We start from the raw sequence: 18,059 nt of genomic DNA, 5'->3' as shown, positions 1-18,059 counted from the left end.
ATTTTTATTTTCACACCCACTTAGTCGGAGATATAAGACATAAAAATAATGTTGTTAAGCTAGAATTAAGGTTGAGAGTACACGTCAAAAGCCAGCATTGGAATCTTAGGAAAGTCAGAGGAACCCAGATGTTTGAAAGCATGGAAGTGCGTGGTTACGACACCCAACCAACGCTAACTGTGTCCCCCGAACACCTTGGATCCACCCCCATTCCCTCCTCTGTTCCTTTCATACCTTCTCCTTATGCATAGAATATCTTCCCTAACCTTGTCAGTAATGCCGCCCTTTACTCCTTCAACTTCCTCCTCAAGATCCGCTGCTATTGTGAACTGTATAGGAAACTGCCAGCTGGCATGGGCTAGTTGGTGGAAATAGCTGACACTCTTCCTTCTTTTAAAATAGAAATCAATGGTTAAATTATTCATTGCCATCACATTAAGGTACCTACATATCCACTTGTGCGCACATGGGGTGCTCTGGGCCACCTTCCATTTGATTCTCACTTGTTACATGATGTCTTAAATTGGCTTGTCAGCTCTTTGGGGCTGGGACTGTGTTGCTGCGTGTGTTTGCACACTGCCTATCACAATGGGACCCTGATCTGGATTACTGCCATGCACAAGATAAGGGCTTGAAATAACTAAGGTAAGCATTAAGCCTTCATCTCTCTTCTTTTCTGACAACCCATGCAAAGCACGATGCTTTTCTGTTTCCTATGGTTTCCTCCTTGGATCACCTCACCTTTCAAGGCCTACATTACTTATTCCTGATCACCTTTCTATTATGCACACTTCTGAGGCTCTCACTCTTACATGCTTGTCAAGAAAGGCCAAGCACTGAACAGGCAATGCAGGCAGATCTGCACTCTCACTCCCAGAGGTGGTACCTCCAGCTCGGGGCTGTAGTATATTATACTACCACAGACCGTCTACTGCACCTCAGTATTTATTTGAGAGCCAACAGTATGCTCAGAGCTGCACAAAATGGAGAGCAAGCCATGACCCCTGCCCCAAGGATCTTACAGTCCTAAATGCACAATACATTCTAGACACTCAGCTGTGTTACCTGCCACCTCTCCTGCTGATCTATCACTGAAGAAAGCAACTCCTGTATTTAAAAGACCTTCAGCCCCCTCTTGCTTTCAAGAGCAGTCTATTGAGGCGATTGTTTGTGATGGTAGGGGGCAGGGCTTAGCAGCCTGGGCCTCACATCCTGTTTGTTCCTAAAAGCTCATGTGTCTGCCTGCCAGCTTCAGGGGCCAGGAAGAGATTTCCCCACCCCCTGATGTATTTTGTGTGGGTTTTTTAATCTCCTTTCTCTGTAGTGTTAGGGTGACCACATGGAGACAGGGCAGGGCTCTGAGGTGGCACCAAGCATTCTCTCTAAGAGGTGCTGCTGCTCACGTGCTCAGGGTCTAACTGGTCACCATGTGTGGGTCAGGACGCAATTTCCCCCAGGTCAGATTGACAGTGACCTTGGGGTTTTTTCCTCCATCCTCTGCAGTGCATGGGTGTGGGTCACTTGCCAGGATTATCTGGGTGTATCTCACATTATCATTTTGCTGCCATTGTACGGGCCTCCTATTCTCTGCCTGTGGCACATCATAGTCTACTCTCATGTTGTCTGTGATACGTTGGTCATTGGGGTTAGTGTGCTGGTGCTGGGTGGTGTTGGTAGCCTGTGATGGTCTGATGGTCCCTTCTGGCCTTAAACTCCATGACTCTGCCAGTCATCCTGGGTCCTCCCTTCCCCTATGTATTTGGGAGAGAGCAGTACCAAACGCTCAGGCTACCAATGCCTGCTAGAGGGACAAAGTCCACTCTTCCCCGTCTCAGACAGCTGGCCCGTATATTCCATGAAATGGCTGGCAGTCTGTTCCCTTCAGACATCAGACCAAACCAGAGGGAAACCTCCTATCTGGTTCAGGAGGTAGCCCTGAGCAGCTGCTTTCAATCTCACCCAACAGGCCAAACTGCTCGGTGAGAGTTTATAGAAGGTAACAGTGCTAGCAGGCTCTGCCAGTGGCAGGGTCTCTTGTACCCCTTTGATCACTTCTTCTTTAATTCTATATCCCTCCAACCCACTCACCTACACTGCAAAGCCCAGAGGTTCAGCAATTCTCCCACCAATCCCAGGTAACAACTACCAGAACCCATCATTGATGGGCCATGCAAGAATTACACAAGGTGCTCCTAATCTTGGGGGACTTGAATGCTCTGATTCCAGCCTTCATAGAAGCATTCCTCCCACAACGGGGATCAATGCTCCACCTCTACTCAACACACCCAGCCTGCAGTGAGGGGCCCAGAGCCAGGTTTCTTGTCATCCTAAGCATCAGCTCACTGCAAAGTCCACTCTGTGGCCTTTGGGATGCCTTTCCTCTAGCCTGCCTCTGTCTTCACAAACAAGGTCAGCTCCCAGGCTACTGCACTGGGCAGCACAATATGGGGAGGAGGTGACCAGCCCTCTGTGGAGAAAAGTGGTTCAGGACTATTTAGAAAAGCACAAATCCCTGGGGCCGGATGCACTGCATCCAAGGGTGCTAAAGGAGTTGGCAGATGTGATTGCAGAGCCTTTGGCATTATCTTTGAGAACTCATGGCGAAAGGGGGAAGTCCCGGATGACTGGAAAAAGGCTATTGTAGTGCCCATCTTTAAAAAAGGGAAGAAGGAGGATCCGCAGAACTGCAGGCCAGTCAGCTTCACCTCAGTCCCTGGAAAAATCATGGTGCAGGTCCTCAAGGAATCAATTTTGAAACACTTGGAGGAGAGGAAAGTGATCAGGAACAGTCAGCATGGATTCACCAAGGGCAAGTCATGCCTGACTAAATTAATTGCCTTTTATGGTGAGATAACTGACTCTGTGGATGAGGGGAATGCAGTGGATGCGTTATTCCTTGACTTTAGCAAAGCTTTTGATATGGTCTCCCACAGTATTCTTGCCGGCAAGTTAAAGAAGTGTGGGCTGGATGAATGGACTATAAGGTGGACAGAAAGCTGGCTAGATCATCGGATCAACAGGTAGTGATCAATGGATCCATGTCTAGCTGGCAGCGGGTTTCAAGTGGAGTGCCCCAAGGGTTGGTTCTGGGGCCAGTTTTGTTCAATATCTTCATTAATGATCTGGAGGATGGTGTGGACTGCACCCTCAGCAAGTTTGCAGATGACACTAAACTGGGAGAAGTGGTAGATATGCTGGAGGGTAGGGATAGGATACAGAGGGAGCTAGACAATTTAGGGGATTGGGCTAAAAGAAACCTGATGAGGTTCAACAAGGACAAGTGCAGATTCCTGCACTTAGGATGGAAGAATCCCATGGACTGCTACAGACTAGGGACGGACCGGCTAAGCAGCAGTTCTGCAGAAAAGGACCTAGGGGTTACAGTGGATGAGAATCTGGATATGAGTCAACAGTGTGCCCTTGTTGCCAAGAAGGCTAATGACATTTTGGGCTGTATAAGTAGGGGCATTGCCAGCAGATCGAGGGACGTGATCATTCCTCTCTATTTGGCATTGGTGAGGCCTCAACTAGAGTTCTTGTAGTGTGGGACCCAAAACTGGGCACAGAAGGATGCGGAAAAATTGGAGTCCAGTGGAAGGCAACAAAAATGATTAGGGGGCTGGAGCACATGACTTATGAGGCGAGGCTGAGGAAACTGGGATTATTTAGTCTTCAGAAGAGAAGAACGAGAGGGAATTTGATAGCTGCTTTCAACAGGGTCAGCTCTAGACATTTCGCCGCCCCAAGCACGGCGGCATGCCGCAGGGGGTGCTCTGCCGGTTGCCGGTCCCACGGTTCTGGTGGACCTCCCACGTTCACAGGAGCTGTGGGACCAGTGGACCCTCCGCAGGCATGCTGCCAAAGGCAGTCTGCCTGCCGCCCTCCCGGCGACCGGCAGAGCGCCCCCCACGGCATGCCGCCCCAAGCATGCGCTTGGCTTGCTGGGCCCTGGAGCCGCCCCTGGCTTTCAACTACCTGAAGGGGGTTCCAAAGAAGATGGATCTAGATTGTTCTCAGTGGTAGCAGATAACAGAACAAGGAGCAATGGTCTCAAGTTGCAGTGTGGGAGGTTTAGGTTGGATATTAGGAAACACCATTTCTCTAGGAGGGTAGTGAAGCACTGGAATGGGTTACCTAGGAAGGTGGTGGAATCTCCATCTTTAGAGGTTTTTAAGGTCAGGCTTGACAAAGTCCTGGCTGGGATGATTTAGTTGGGAATTGGTCCTGCTTTGAGCAGGGGGTTGGACTAGATGACCTCCAGAGGTCCCTTCCAACCCTGATATTCTGTGAAGACTTCAGCACACGTTAAATAGCAACAGGGGAATTGCCAAAGACTCAGTGCTAATGTTGGGCAAGAAAAGTCCTGAGAACAACCTTACTCCTGATATTTCTGGTGCGTCCCACCTCTAGCTGGGCTGGAAAAATGGGTGAGAAAAGTCTTATTCCTGGGGCACTTTCAGTTTCTCCCAGCTCGAAGTGAAAAGGTCTGAAGATATAATTGGGTGAATGGGGGCGCAATTAACCAGCTGTTTCAAAACCTTCTGAAAGCTTTTGGTTCCTGAAATAAACACCGTCTGGTTTGGAGGCATTCTTGTCTCTCCTGAACCGATTCACCGTTCTCTAGTTTCAAAGAGGTGTCACTTTAGCCAGGTGGTACTGATGTTGCAAAAATACACTTATTTGCCTTCTACTGCCTCTGTCCCCCCACCCCCCACTCTTTCATGACTCTCTCATGGCAGGAGAACTCTAGCAGTGCCTGCAACAGAGCAGCTAAGAAATCTCTGAGGACTCCAGCTGTAACTAAGCAGAATGTGGCTTATGTTGGGAGTGACTGTTAGTAACAACAGTGCTATGCGTGTTAGCGAGTAGAGGTGTTTTGGGCCATGCTTACAGGCCTGAGCTGGTTGGCTTTTTAGCATTGATCTGGTTTTGTTAGCAGAGGAAAATGCTAGCCATAGATAAATGAATGGGCGGTTTGTAACAATAGATGCTTGTTTATTTGTATTATGGTAACACCCAGAGGCGAGGGCACCACTATCCAAAACGCTGAGTTGTGTTCCTGGAAGCAGATGGTTGGTTTTAAAACGTAAATATCCTTTTGGAGACTTGCATTTATGCAGTACCGTGTATCCTTTACAAATATAAACTGAAATGCAAAGCCTAAGTAGGATGGCCCAGCAGTGAACTGCATCTGTCTCGTAAGTGTTCAGTGCACAGCAACACTGCGCGACCGCTTGGAAGCACAAGTGGAGAAGAAGACTGCATTCTGCCCACCGTACCTATGGTCCACATGAAGTTTCCATCAGATGCAATCAGCTGAGTTTAGATTTCCTCAGGATGTTAGGGTTAAGGCTGGCAGTCTCATGAAATGTGCATGGAACGAACACAAGTGAACAAAACCTCAGGTTTTAGTTCCCTAAAGCAAGGCTGGGGCACTGAGACTGACTCAGAGGGAAAAAGCACTGTCTGCTGAATTACCAACAGTCCCAAATATTGGCCGATTCCCAGCCCTGGTTAGCTGGCGTGATTGGACAGGCTTACAGGTGATGGACAAGGTGATCCATCTGAAGCCTAAATGTAATTACCCGCTGGGTGCAGGGCTCTAGGGAGTGCTGGATGTTATACTGATCATTCTGCTTGCTGTCACTAATGCTCAGGCTTGGATTCACCACAAGACGATCACTTTAATTTCAGCATTCCAACAGAAAGTGTCAAGCAGATACTTAAAGCCCTGTTCCTTGTCCTTGTAATAGATACCTCCCTAGAATGCTTGTGAGTCATAATTACCATGTTTAACTTGCAAATATCACTCTACTGAAAGAGTAGGCTCTATGCGTTCTCTCTCTCTCTCCTCCTCCCCTCCCTGAAATAATTTGAATAGTGAGCAACATAATTTGACAAGAACATGAAGATGTTTGGGGAAAATAGGGCAGCAAATTGTTGTGCATATGGAATGAAACTGACCCAGGGAGATAACTGGCTTCTGCTTTCTCTAGCCCAAAGTCTCAGAATACTTAACTGACAAGAGGAAATGTTTGATCTGATGCTCAGATTGGCTCTTAGATGTTAAAGGAAATATCAAACGGCTGGGTATCAAAGGCAGACTACCAGGACTGGATAGCTTTGCTTCTGCCTGACATGAAGAGGAGATGGCATTGCCCTGGAGTTATTCAGTTTTACCTTATTCATGGCAGGTCTAAATGCCCCAAGTCCTGTTTAAGGGGGAAGAGATGGGTAACCTGAACTGTATATCAAAGAGGAAATCATGGTGGTTTTTGTTCAGGCCCTACAAGATTTAAACTGTGTCCTTTCTTTTCTTAGGTCTGGGTAACTTATCCAGACCAAACTAACAAAGCTATGGTGCAGTGGTGTTTTTTCAGTAAAAAGTATTAGGCCATGAGTTTGGGTCAGCCATTCCCAGTGCCCTGAAAGGTGAAAATCCTTTGCTCTATTTGACATGCTAAGGTGCAAACATTTTAGAAACATTCAAGGTCAAGTTTCCAAGAGCATCTAAGTAACTTAGGAGCCTAAGCCCTGTTGATATTTAATGAGACTTAGTCAGATTTTTCAGAGATATTAGTAGTTTAGTGTGGGGTTATTTTTCCTTCCTTTTCAAAAATGCCTAAGCAGGTTTGGCATGTAACTCCCTTTGACTTCAATGGGAGTTAGGTGCCTAATGTACTCAGGTACATTTACAAATCCCACTAGGCAGCTAAATACCTTTTGAATCTAGTCACTTTTGAAAATGGGACTTAGATGCTGTTGACATTTTTAACCTGGGTTTGATTTTCAGAGATGCTGAGCACCCACATATCCTACTGCAGTCATTGGGAATAGTGCCAAGCAACTCTGAATCAGGCCAGTTCAGTCTTGCAAAACACCCATGTGAGGTAGGAAAGCAGTATTTCCAATTGCAGATGGATAAATTGAGACACAAAGAATCATAGAAATGTGGGGCTGGAAGGAACCTTGCGAGGTCATCAAATTCAAACCCTCACGCTTAGGCAGGACCAAGTAAACCTAGACCAACCCTGGCAGGTGTTTGTCCAACCTGTTCTTGAAAATCTCCAGTGATGGGGATTCCACAACCTCCCTTGGAAGCCTGTTCCAGTGCTTGACTATCCTTATAGTTGGGAAGTTTTTCCTAACTAAAGAGTAGTTAAGCTTTGGAAGAAGCTAAGTTCCTTGCCCAGAGTCACACAATGAGTTAGGGATGGAGATGGGATATGAACCTAGGAATCTTAACTTCCAGTCCCCTGCTCTCCTTACCTATCTCCCGAAGCCAGGATAAGAATGCAGGCTTCCTGACCTTGTATCACCTGTTATCACCATGGGCCCTCACCGTTACTCATGAAGGACTGGGCTAGAATCTCATGACACTTGGCCATTGAGTTGCAGAAGGGCTGCAGCTGTCAGCTGCATTTTCATCCATTAACTACTCACCCAAAGTTGAAGTGCACAGGCAATGTTGTCCGACTGGTGTCGTGCAGCGATACTTTGTCATCCTCCCTGCTGCTGACTGTTCGATAATATCGCTCACTTCTGGGTCAGCATCTCCGGCTCTAACACAAACTGATCTGTACACAACTACGTTTTGAAATGTGAACTCTCCAGATGTCTGACTTCCCCTTGGGATAAACTTTTGTTTCTGATCATATGCAAGGGTTCCTGATGAAATTGTTTTTGACCCAACAGGAAGATCCCAATATTTTCTCTAATGTAAGGAGAACAAATTAAGCAACCTATGTAATACAAGTAATCAGTGCTATTGAGGAGTTCTGTGCCAAAGCTTTAGGGCATGCTCAGAAGTGCCCTAGAGATGTAATATCCTTTTATTATGATGTGGCACTCTAATGGTTGGGGTATTGTCATGGGTCAGAGAAGAGATTGTCATTTGAGCTGCATATGTGATTAAACTATTTATGGTGCTTATATGATCCTAATTTGTGAGCTGCTTTGGTTTTTTAAATGCATTTCTAGTCCTAAAACTCCTGCGTGGAGGGCAGTGCTATCATACCCATTTTACAAATGGAGAAGTGAGGCTCACAGAGGTTAAGAGGCTCGCCCAGGATCACATCAGAAGTGGCAGAGCAAAGTAGAACCCAGCTGTCCCATGTCCTAAGCCTGGCCTACACTTAAAAGTTAGGTTGACACCACTATGGCTCTTCATTTAAATCCTCAGCGTAAGGTTGATGGAAGAATTCTTCTGTCCATCTAGCTACCGCTGCTTGGAGAAGTGGATTATCTACAGTGACAGAAAACTTCCTTCCATCACTGTAGGAAGCATCTACGCTATGACCCTAAGGCACGGTAGCTGTACTGGAGGTTAGTGCCCTTATCACTGGACCAGGCTTCCTCTCCAATTCTAGGAATTTGTATTTATGCTGGTGCAGCTCTGATACAGTTAGTCAAAAAGAGGTAGGAAATTTTCATTAAAAGTTTTTAAAAAAACCCACAACCGTAGAAGTATGTCTTAGTAACTTAGAAGAATGTATTCTCTTGGTGTAGGATGGAGCAGGGATGATCTTTCTTTCTTTCTTTCTTTCTCCTGGCTCAGCCCTAGGCTTTTCCTAAATGGATACTATCTACTTTCCTTTGCTGGGGTGAGATAGCATTTGTCCTTGTAACTGGCAGTGTTCTTAGGCTTGGTTTACCAACTTATGTCAGTATAACTATGTTGCTTGGGGGTGGGAGTGTGTGTGGAAAACCACACCTTTGAGTGATGCAGTTAAACCAGCCTAACCCCAGTGTAGACAGTGCTACATCGAAAGGAGAATGTCTCCCCTTTATGTAGCTACCACCTCTCGGAGAGCTGGATTAATTACGCCAGTGGGAGAAGCTCTCCCGTCAGCGTAGTGAAGACGCTACGAAGCGCTACAGCGGCACCAATGCAGCTGCAGCACCAATGAAGCTGCGCCACTGCAGCGTACAAAGTGTAGACAAGCCGTAGTATTTCCCTGTGTGTAATCTAATGGAGATGACTATAAAAGCTTCTTTCAACCCAGGAATGATCTGAGCATTTTGCAACTCACAACTTTTAGCTTTAATAAACAAAGGCAGAATTGCTGTGTGGGTGAGGAGTTGATGATGTGCTATGGGAGCATCTGTCCGCAGTAGAAAACAACTTCCAGAATTATCCTAAGCTGTCTCCATGTACATTTTACTCCAGTTCTTGAGATAAGCTTAGCCGAAGGTTCCAAGAAGTGATTTTCCGAACACGGGAGTTATTCTCCCAGGAATCTGAAGGTGATTTACCGAGGTACATCCCAATGGCAATTTCCTGCATAAATCCCTCATGTATCAATGGAAGGCTGTAGACCTATAAATCTGATAACTTTTCAAGCCAGCCCTGTGCCTTTGTGTGGTAGGCCCTGCGGGATGAAGAGTACCGCGAGAGATGAAGACTAAGGTCAGGACTCTTACCTGTCTATAAAGCTGTCAGAAGTCATCCTCTTCCTGCACATACTGACAGCTCTTCGGAGAGGGACGACATCTGCATGTTTTGTCAGTTTAGCTGCAGATTTGAGGATGTGAGAGGTGAAAAGGAGCTTCAGTACTGTCTGTGCTGAAATAGAGGGCACCAGAGTACAATAAAAATACCAAGGCTGCTGCGAGATGTTCTCAGATGCTCCAACTTTGCAGAACTCCTCCTCGGTTTCTCTAAGGAACCAGAATGGAGGGATTCAGGAATGGTGGGATAGGGGGAGATCAGGGAGGCAGCAGGCCAAGGGCGGTTGTAATGCGATCCAGAGCCTTTTGCCTTCTGCCCATCAGTGATGGAGAGTTCAGATGATGGTCAGTCTGTAGCCTGTGTGGAATTAATTGGCCTCTCCAGTCTCATGGCTGAGTGGGACAGGGTCCTCCTCAAAAAACCCCACCCTCACAAGTGGCACCTTCTTGGCATATGAGAACAAGAGGATTGAAAGGGTAGGGAGACTTGAGTGCCTTGCAGGGCAATGTGAGGGCAGCTTGCAAGGCGACTGTCTGCGCTCTGCCTGTGTTGTGGATCAATAGCACACTTCCGTCACGAGGGCTGTCAGTCTAGTATTAGAATTCACATTAGAAACCCAAGTGATCTGCAAAGCTGCAGGAGTTGCTCTGTTTTCCTGCTGGACTTGTGACAAACTGCAAAGTGTTTCTTTGATGTGCCCTGAGAACCCCCCGTAGCAAGCATGAGCTCTGCCCCATGATGCTGCCAAAGAGCAGCTCTGCCCATACAGAAGGGGAGACCCTGGAGGCAGCCTTCGCTGGCACCATCCTTGTGGGCGCTCTGCTTTTCACTCACAAGCTAATCAAACACACTGAGTATTTGCATTGCCTTTATCAGAGGCCAAATAATTGCAGCCACCTCCCCTATTTCTAAGGAGCCTCTCACCCTGGTATCTGTGTACCAGTGGCACAGCTAGGTGTGGAAATTTGGGTGGGCCCTGACTTTCCGGTGGATGGACAATGACAGACTGTGCTATCCACTGGCCATGCTGGCTGGCAGTGCACCTGGCTGGGGCAGGGTGTGCTGATATCCTTGGTTGCACCCTGACTCTGCAGTGGGGGAAGAGGGGGAGCCCTTGCCTCGTTGCAGGGTCTGGGCTGCTGCCCTTTGGCTGGGGGCTTATGTCTCCTGTGGGCCAAACGGCCCCTGTGCAGGGTCTGCTCTGGCTGTGCTATGTGGGAATGAACAGAGGCTTGCAATCTGCGTGCAATTTGGCCTGGACTCTGTACTGAGTTGCCCAGCAAAGTGCATCTTTTGCTGGGAGCACTGCAGAGAGACCGGCCTTGCCGCTGCCTCCAGCTGTGCAGAGGATAAGCCGTGTGGAGAACGCCACTGGCCAACGGGCAGGCCCTGAGCACCTGTTAATTCTGCTTCTCCCACAACACCATGCCCTCTTCCCAGTCCTGGGGCCCCCAGACACAGGGCTTCACTGGCCGAGCTGGGCACATGCAAGGGGCAGCTCAGAAAATGCCCAGGCAGAGCTGCCAGAGTGTAGCTTTCTGAAAGACGGGCGCAGAGCTCCGGCCTGGATTTCAGGTGCCTGAGTGATGCTCTGGGGTGCTGTGGAAGCACTACACCCCAGTTCAGATTTGGGTGGGCCTGGATGCCTGGATCCCAGACCCACCCATGGCTATGCCCCTGCTTTGTACCCACCAATGGTCAAGAAATGCTGAGATTCTGGCTGCTGGACTTCAATCAAACCATCCTCTTGGGGAAGCAGGGTCCCCGCCCCACCGCAAGGGCAAGGGGCAATGCCCTTCCTATCCTGCAGATGACCCATACTCATTGGGGAGGACCCCCATCCCTTGGTGTGTCTGCAGAGGGAGGGAGACCCACTTGCTCTGCATTAGTCTTCCATCCACCCTCCAGGCCCCTATGGGCAGCATGTGCTGCTGACCATTCCCTCCCTCTAGCTGAGCCAGTAGGGAAAAGAAACATTTGGGGAAGGAAGGTGTTTTGAGAGGGTAGAGTGGGCATCCTCTTAAAGTACTGGCAGCCAGCAAGTCCCCCAGTCTTTGGGAGGGTGATCCACCAGAGAGTGGTGCCCCTTTATGCTTCCTGTCCCTTCACTCACCATCACCACTCCATCTCCTGAGTCCCCACACCACAGCATCCTGTACCAGGGCTGCTGGAGGGGCAGGGGCTGAACTGGGGATGAAGTCTTGTTAGCTTAACACCTCTCTTCCTGTCAAAGCTAGAGCCAAAGACCTGAGGTCTTTGCTCCTTTTTAGCCCCGTGAGAAAGGAAAAAACCCGAGGGGTTGATCCTAGCCCCACATGTGTAAGTACAAGACCTACTGTTACAGCGTAATGGGCCAGTGTCCTGACTTATTACTGTTTTGTGGCCTGGTGTTCTTCCACCAATGAAGAAACTGGGGAAAAATAATCCCCCACTTTAATGCTAGTGCAAGAGGGGTATTTCATCTTCTGTACTGATTAACCTTTTCTTCCCCTTTGGCTACTTCTTTTATTTTAGCATCTTAAGCAACCATGAGCACGAGACAGAAATCACTGTGTTCTGTACATGACCACAGCTTAATTAAACACTGAGCCCTAATTACTTGGGCCAAAGATGACTGACTAAAGGCACCTGGGAAAACAGCTGAATACTTAATTTATGCTGGAGTGTGGGGTGTAACTTCCACCATTAGCTGTCTAAACAATGGGCACTCGATCTAAGCATATTGATTGCTTACTAGCTGTATTTTAATGGTGCACCTACCTTCATGTGCAGACATAAAGCTGGACTCTGCCTCCGTCTGTGTTGCTAATAGTTACAAAATAGAATTTTACGAAGGTGGAGCTGCTCTTCAGAGAATCACCCGGCCTTAAGCCTGGGGAACTCCTTGACTGCCAATATTATGCAGCTGTCAGTACAGTTCTCAAAGCACTAGTAATCTGCATTTCAGGAGGGGTTATTCAAAGGCACAAAAAGTGCTCTCTTTGCACTGAAAGTTAGTTAATGGAGGTAGCCACCTACCTCCCCCTTGTGCCTTTCAGAATCTCCCCTGATAACTACTACAGACCCTGAGCAGGGAAAGTTAGTCTGCAAGGCCTGGGCACCTCACTACCATGTCCTTTTTTACACATCTACATGCGTTAATTTCTCCAAATGTTAGAAGAGTGAAGGATGGGCATAATTTCTTTCCTGTAATTTTAGGGAGGTTGTACCATGGCTTTTCCTGATCTGATTCTAATCTGAATAGCTTCACAGCCCCCCATTAATTGTATCACACAGAATAATAATACACTGCCGTTCTCTGTTTCCTCTTTGAGGCCTCAGTTCAGATCAGGGCCCTGTTGTGCTGGGCGCTAACCAACCACACATGGGGAGAAACAGTCAAAATAGAAAAGACAGACAAAGGGTGGCCAAAAGGAAGTCTCATCAGTAGAAGGGTTAGAAGGTGCGCTGGGGAATATTTCCTTGTAAAAGAAGGGTGCAGAAGAACATAGCAAATCAGGCAGGATTGGCTCCCTCAGAGAATGCTCATACTGCTGAAGGACCAGGAAACCTAACCGGAATCTAGCGTATCTCTCATCAAAGGTTGGAAGGAGAGAGATAGACAGTATTAAAATTATGTGTCTGTCCTGAGGTGATCATCAAGAATGATTGACTGAAGAGATAAATATTGATTGAGACAAAGCAGGGACATTGCTTATCTTAAAGGATAATAAATCTTAACTTCCCAGCGCATGAACACCACTAAATATTATATACATGGTGAATGGCCTCATCGTGCACACCCAGAAATTCTCTAGGATGATGTATTTGGACAAAGTCGGGTTTTGGAGGGAGAAGGGGCAGGAGATTTGGTTGGGGTTGTGGGCACACATTTTAAAATGGTGATTGAAATTACAGTTGCAGGAAAACTAGCCTGCATTTCCAAGCCAATCAGCAAGTTTAGCTGTCCATATGCTATCTGATTGGCTCATTAAGGTTTCCCTTCTGAAAAAAACAATGAGGAGTCTGGTGGCACCTTAAAGACTAACAGATTTTTTGGGGCATAAGCTTTTGTGGGAAAAACCCCACTTCTTCAGAAGCATGGAGTGGAAGTTATAGATGCAGGCGTTATATAATGACACATGAAGAGAAGGGAGTTACCTCACAAGTGGAGAATCATTGTTGACAGGGCCAATTCAATCAGGGTGGATGTGGTCCACTCCCGATAACTGATGAGGTGTCAATACCACGAGAGAGAAAGTTGCTTTTGTAGTGAGCCAGCCACTGCCAGTCCCTATTCAAGCCCAAATTAATGGTGTTAAATTTGCAAATGAATTGTAGCTCTGCAGTTTCTCTTTGAAGTCTGTTTTTGAAATTTTTTCTTGTTGCAGGATGGCTACTTTTAAATCTGTTATTGAATGTCCAGGGAGATTGAAGTGTTCTCCTACTGGCTTTTGTATGTTACCATTCCTGATGTCTGATTTGTGTCCATTTATTCTTTTATGTATAGACTGTTGGTTTGGCCAGTGTACATGGCAGAGGGGCATTGCTGGCACATGATGGCATATATCACATTAGTAGATGTGCAGGTGAATGAGTCCCTGATGATGTGGCTCATCTGGTTGGGTCCTCTGATGGTGCCGCTAGAGTAGATATGGGACAGAGTAGGCAACGAGGTTTGTTACAGGGATTGGTTCCTGGGTTAGTGTTTCTGTGGTGTGGTGTGTAGTTGCTGGTGAGTATTTGCTTCAGGTTGGGGGGCTGTGTGTAAGCGAGGACTGGCCTGTCTCCCAAGGTCTGTGAGAGCTAGGGATCATTTTCCAGGATAGTTTGTAGATTGTTGATAATATGCTGGAGAGGTTTTAGTTGGGGGCTGTATGTGATGGCCAATGGTATTCTGTTATTTTCCTTGTTGGACCTGTCCTGTAGTAGGTGATTTCTGGGTAACCATCTTGCTCTGTCAATCTGTTTCCTCACTTCCCCAGGTGGGTATTATAGTTTTAAGAATGCTTGTCTCTGTCTGAGGGATTGGAGCAAATTTGGTTGTATCTTAAGGCTTGACTGTAGACAGTGGATCATGTGATGTGTCCTGGATGGAAGCTGGAGGCATGTAGGTAAGTATAGTAGTCAGTAGGTTTCCGGTATAGGGTGCTTATGTGACCATCACTTATTTTCACTGTAGTGTCCAGGAAGTGGATCTCTTGTGTGGACTGGTCCAGGCTAAGGTTGATGGTGGGGTGGAAATTGTTGAAATCCAGTGGAATTCTTCAAGGGCCTCCTTCCCGTGGGTCCATATGATGATGTCATTAATGTAGCACAAGTGGAGGAGGGGCGCTAGGGGACGAGACATGAGGAAGCATTGTTCTAAGTCAGCCATAAAAATGTTGGCATACCGTGGGGCCATGCAGGTACCCATAGCAGTGCTGCTGACTTGAAGGTATAAGTTGTTCCCAAATCTGAAATGATTGTGGGTGAGGACAAAGTCACAAAGTTCAGCCACCAGGTGCAGAACTAAAATTCATTTGCAAATTTAATACCATTAATTTGGGCTTGAATAGGGACTGGCAGTGGCTGGCTCACTACAAAAGCAACTTTCTCTCTCGTGGTATTGACACCTCATCAGTTATCGGGAGTGGACCACATCCACCCTGATTGAATTGGCCCTGTCAGCACTGTTTCTCTACTTGTAAGGAACTCCCTTCTCTTTATGTATAATCATGGACTCCATTCTGAAACTCTTCCTCAATTTGAGTGGTACCCTAGTTGTCGATTTCAGGGGCACTACCTGAGAAGGAAGGTATTACTGCACATAAGGGTGGCAGAAGGGGATGCTAGGGGAATTTTTCACTTTAAAGCAGCAGCTGCAGCTTGGGTGCAGTCACTGCTGATTGGCTAACACACCTCCGCTGGGGCTGTTTTCAGACACTCTCGAGCCAGGACTCTTTTCTTGTATGCAAAAATAGTCTTTATATAAATGGCTGTTTGTTCCACCCCACTCCTGTTCCAGACATGTGCCATTATGCAGGCTAGTGTCCAATTAGTGAGTGACTGTCAGAGGTGCTGAGCACCTGCAATACCTTATTGGAGTTAATGGGAGCTGCAGGTCTCAAAAAAATCAGGGCAACAGCTTTTTTGTTCTTAGAATGTGAGTTTAAAATGCACAGAACAATTTCCCAAACAAGGAAGAAGAGAACTCTGCAAAGTCCTGCTCTGCTTGTATAGTCTTCCCCCTTAGGCAGGGGCAGCTCCAGGCCCCAGCACGCCAAGTGCATGGTTGGGGCGGCAAGCTGCGGGGGGTGCTCTGCCAGTCACCGCGAGGGCGGCAGGCAGGCTGCCTTCGGCGGCATGCCTGCGGAGGATCCGCTGGTCCCGCGGCTTTGGCCTGCCTGCCGTGCTTGGGGCAGAGGACTTAGGGGTTCTGTGCTGTGGGTTGAGGCCTCCTTTTAGGTACCTCATTCCAAGCAATGGCAAAATTGGAAACGTTGCGTGGTATGTTCCTGTGTCAGGGACCTCCTTCGGGGCCTTGGGCAATGTTTTCTTTGCTCCCTTAATGCATTAGCATATTATCTTCCCCATCACTGAGAAGAGTAAACATTCCAGGATGAGTCACGGGCTGCCTCTGCCTAACTTACTACCACCCTTATTATAGAACAAAGTATTTCTCTCTTCCACTGTGTAACTTTACATGCAAGTGATCAGAGCCTCACAGGCAAATTTCTAGTGGGGACAAACTGAGGCATTGCCAGTTTCATTTGGCAAGGAAGAGAGGAACTGGGTATTTATGAAAGTGCATCGCTGAGGGCCACTGGTGCTAGGGTAAGACAGAGAGGAGGCACTGCGCAAGCTTCTCTTCCTACCTTTCTAGCGCTGCCCCAGAACAACCTGGGTTGCCCAGTCTTGGGGCCCCTCTAACAGCTTTCGTAATGCACCTCACTCCTGAACTACAACAGTCACTGCTAACCCAGTCTGGGGCACATAGTGGGACACTTGCCATCTCAGTTAAGGTCATATTTTCAAAAGTATTTACGTGCCTAAAGATGCAGATAGGAGCCTGGTGGGATTTTCGAAATGCTCTTACGGGCTAGTGCCTTAGTCCCAATAAAATCAATGGGACTAACCTTTTGAAAATACCCCTCAGTGCTCATTTTTATGTTTATTCACTAGGCCCAGATTTTTAAAGATATTTAGGCATTGCTCTGATCAGCATTGTCTTATTGTCAGCTAAGTCTTATTTTCAAAAGTTACTTAGGAACTTACTCATGATGAGATGTAGGCTCCTAAGTCACTTAGGCCTTGCAATGCTGAGCAGAGCAACATCTAAATACTTGTAAAATTTGGCCCTAAATGCCTTAGAAAATCTGGCCTTTAACACCTAATTTGCTATGGCCTACTGCATGCAGAGAGTTTGTTTCAAAATGCGTGGCGGATTTCTGTGATGCTGCCAAAATTGCTACTAAAAATTAGGCTGAGATCCACCAAACTCCAGGTCTCCTGGGGTGGAAAAGTGAATGTGTTATCGTAGCCCATTACCTTCCTCTGTTTGCTGCCAAGTCTTCAAGGATGAGGGTAAAGAATTTTGTAAAGAACAAGCTCAGAGGTTCTAGTGAAAATAAATGTACAAAGTCTGAAATAAAAATAGCAGGACACGTTCAATTCAGCACCCAGCACCATGGTATTTGAGAACCTAATTAGTCACAAGCAGATGCAGCCTTATCTGATTGGACTTCTTGGGTATCCACAAAGGAAAACTGTAATTAGTGTTGCTGGAGCTAAGCAATTAGCATAGTGACCTTTTAAATGGGAGACTGGACACCAGACTGTGGGCTCCTTGCCTCTCGTCCCCATTCACTGAATAGCTAAGCAGACACTGTTGTTCACTGTGATCTTTGATGCGATATGCATCCAGCACAGCAATTTTTAACCCTTTATTATCCAGACATTTGGTCTTAACATCCAAAGTCTTTACTGAGCTGTGCATTTCTGACTGTCTGATTATTTAGCTAATTGGGTGAGTGCACTAAGCTGTATGCAGCAGCCTCAGACACATGTTAAACCCACTTCTTCTGCAACAAAGAAATGGCTGTAGCTGGGTTACATGTAAAATAGCCTTTTAAAAGGATGGGGGCAAGGAACCCATCAGAGAAATGGAATGGCTTGCAGCCAATCTTTGTGGACAAGGAAATGCATTCAGTATTAGACAGTGTGATATGAGAGGCAGTGTGGTCCAGGGGATGAGGTGTTCTTTTGGGACTCAGGATACCTGGGTTCTCTTCCTGACTCGGTTACTGCTCTGGGACCTTCCTTCCTCATGTCTGCTTTTCCTTCCACCCTTTGTCTCTCCTGTCTATTTAGAAGGTAAACACTTTGGGGCAGAGACTGACTTTTACCATGTTTGTTCTTTGTGTAGCACAATGGGCCCCAGTCTCAGCTGCGGACCCTAGGTGCTAATGTAATACAAATAATAATCAGAGAGCCAAAAGAGATGATGCTCTGAGTCTAGGAGAAGTGCGAATAATAGGCCTAGTGCCATCAAATGGTTTTCCTTTCAAATTGTTGGATATTTTATTTTGTTTTTTTCTCTCTGATACAATTTTAAAGAGCGTTAGGAATCCCTGCCATCCCCACTCTC

This window comes from Gopherus flavomarginatus, chromosome 17 (genome assembly GCF_025201925.1).
Source record: "Gopherus flavomarginatus isolate rGopFla2 chromosome 17, rGopFla2.mat.asm, whole genome shotgun sequence".
Classification (NCBI taxonomy): domain Eukaryota; kingdom Metazoa; phylum Chordata; order Testudines; family Testudinidae; genus Gopherus; species Gopherus flavomarginatus.
Note: the sequence above shows the minus strand (reverse complement) of the source record.